At 31.9% G+C, this 2644-nt stretch overlaps 1 non-coding gene across 1 annotated transcript; it reads left to right on the plus strand.

Annotated features, from left to right (window-relative positions):
- Nucleotides 1-649: 649 nt before the first annotated feature.
- Nucleotides 650-753, plus strand: LOC127745873 (small nucleolar RNA R71). The gene has a single exon (XR_008007497.1). It is a non-coding gene; the product is annotated as a small nucleolar RNA R71 (small nucleolar RNA).
- The last annotated feature ends 1891 nt before the right edge of the window (nt 754-2644 follow it).

Consider the following 2644-nt stretch of genomic DNA (forward strand, 5'->3'; position numbering starts at 1 on the left):
ATTTCAGATGGAGGACCTTGTTTCACTCATGAAACTTAAAGTGGCCTTGGACAGATCAGAGACTATATTTGATAAGTTAGAGGTATTTTGCTCAAAATTCTCTGTCTGTTGCCGAGAAGATGATGGAAAAGGCTTGCTATTGCTGAGCCTATTTCTTCCACCATTATTAAAGCCTTGTTGAAGCTTTTGTTGATCCCTCCATGAGAAATTTGGATGATTTCTCCATGAAGAATTATAGGTGTTTCCATAAGGTTCACCCATGCAATTTACCTTTGCCATTGCAGGGTTTTCAGGATCATAAGCTTCTTCTTCAGAAGATGCCTCTTTAGTACTGTTGGTTGCATTTTGCCATCCATTCAGACTTTGAGAAATCATGTTGACTTACTGAGTCAACATTTTGTTCTGAGCCAATATGGCATTCAGAGCATCAATTTCAACAACTCCCTTCCTCTGAGGCGTCCCATTATTCACGGAATTTCTCTCAGAAGTGTACATGAATTGGTTATTTGCAATCATTTCAATAAGTTCCTGAGCTTCTGCAGGCGTTTTCTTTAGATGAATGGATCCACCTGCAGAATGGTCTAGTGACATCTTAGAGAACTTAGATAGACCATAATAGAATATATCTATCATGGTCCATTCTAAAAACATGTCAGAAGGACACTTTTTGGTCATCTGCTTGTATCTTTCCCAAGCTTCATAGAGGGATTCACCATCTTTTTGCTTGAAGGTCTGAACATCCACTCTAAGCTTGCTCAGCTTTTGAGGAGGAAAGAATTTAACCAAGAAGGCCGTGACCAGCTTATCCCAGGAGTCCAGGCTATCTTTGGGTTATGAGTCCAACCATGTTCTAGCTTTGTCTCTTACAGCAAAAGGGAAAAGCATGAGCCTGTAGACTTCAGGATCTACTCCATTCATCTTTACAGTCTCACAGATCTGCAAGAACTCAGTTAAAAACTGATAGGAATCTTCTGATGAAAGTCCATGAAACTTGCACTGGTAGGGATCTTCTGATGGAAGTCCATGAAACTTGCAGTTTTGTTGCATTAGAGCAACTAGTTGAGGTTTCAGCTCAAAATTGTTTGCTCCAATGGCAGGAATTGAGATGCTTCTTCCATCAAACTTGGAAGTAGGTGTACAATAATCACCAAGCATCCTCCTTGCATTATTGTTGTTGGGTTTGGCTACCATCTCCTTTTCTTGTTCAAAAATTTTAGCAAGGTTGTCTCTGAATTGTTGTAATTTAGCTTCTCTTAGTTTCCTCTTCAGAGTCCTTTCAAGTTCTGGATCAGCTTCAACAAGAATACCTTTTTCCTTGTTCCTGCTCATATGAGAAAGAAGAGAACAGAAAAGGAAAAGGAATCCTCTATGTCACAGTATAGAGATTCCTTTATGTTAGTAGAAGAAGAAGGGAATAAAGAAAGGAGAATCCAAACACAAGGGTGAGGATAGGGACAGAGATTTGAGATGAAGATAAGTGTTAGTAAATGAATAAATAAATAGAATAAGATGAGAGACAGAAATTTTCGAAAATAATATTGAAAAGGAGTTAATGATTTTTGAAAATTAAGATAAGAAATAAAATTAAAATTAAAATTTAAAATAATTAATTAATTAAAAAGAATTTTTGAAAAAGAGGGATAAAAGATATGGTTGAAAAAGATTTAATTTTTAAAATTAAAATTAATTACTTGACTAACAAGAAACTAAAAGATATGATTATAGAATTTAAAGATTGAACCTTTCTTAACAAGAAAGTAACAAACTTCAAATTTTTGAATCAATCATATTAATTGTTAGCATAATTTTCGAAAATAAAGATAAAACTAAGAAAACGATTTTTGAAAAATATTTTAAAAAAATTAAATTTTTGAAAATTAAATAAAAAATGAAAAAGATTTGATTTTTGAAAAAGTTTTAATAAGATAAGATTTTTAAAATTTGAAATTTTGACTTGACTTACAAGAAACAACTAATTTAAAATTTTTTGACTAAGTCAACCCAAATTTTTGAAATTTTGAGAGAAAAAAGGAACAGATATTTTTTTGTGATTTTTGAATTTTTAGTTATGAGAGAGAAAAACATAAAAAATGACTCACAACATGAAAATTATGAATCAAAACACATGATGCATGCAAGAACGCTATGAATGTCAAGATGAACACCAAGAACACTTTGAAGATCATGATGAACATCAAGAATATGATTTTGAAAAATTTTTTATGTAAAGAAAACTTGCAAGACACCAAACTTAGAAATTTGCAATGCTTAGACACTATGAATGCAAAAATGCATATGAAAAATAACAAAGAACACAAAACAAGAAATTATCAAGATCAAACAAGTAGACTTACCAAGAACAACTTGAAGATCATGAAGAACACTATGAATGCATGAATTTTTTGAAAAATGCAAGAACAATATGAATATGCAATTGACACCAAACTTAAAACATGACACAAGACTCAAACAAGAATCACAAAATATTTTTGGTTTTTATGATTTTATTATTTTTTGTATTTTCTTTTATTTTTTTCGAAAAACATATAGGAAAAAGAAAATAAGAAATTCAAAATTTTTTAATAAGAATTCCAGGAATCTTTCAATATTAGCCTAAAGCTCCAATCAAAGGGTTGGACATGGC

Source organism: Arachis duranensis, chromosome 3, assembly GCF_000817695.3.
Source record: "Arachis duranensis cultivar V14167 chromosome 3, aradu.V14167.gnm2.J7QH, whole genome shotgun sequence".
Taxonomy (NCBI): domain Eukaryota; kingdom Viridiplantae; phylum Streptophyta; class Magnoliopsida; order Fabales; family Fabaceae; genus Arachis; species Arachis duranensis.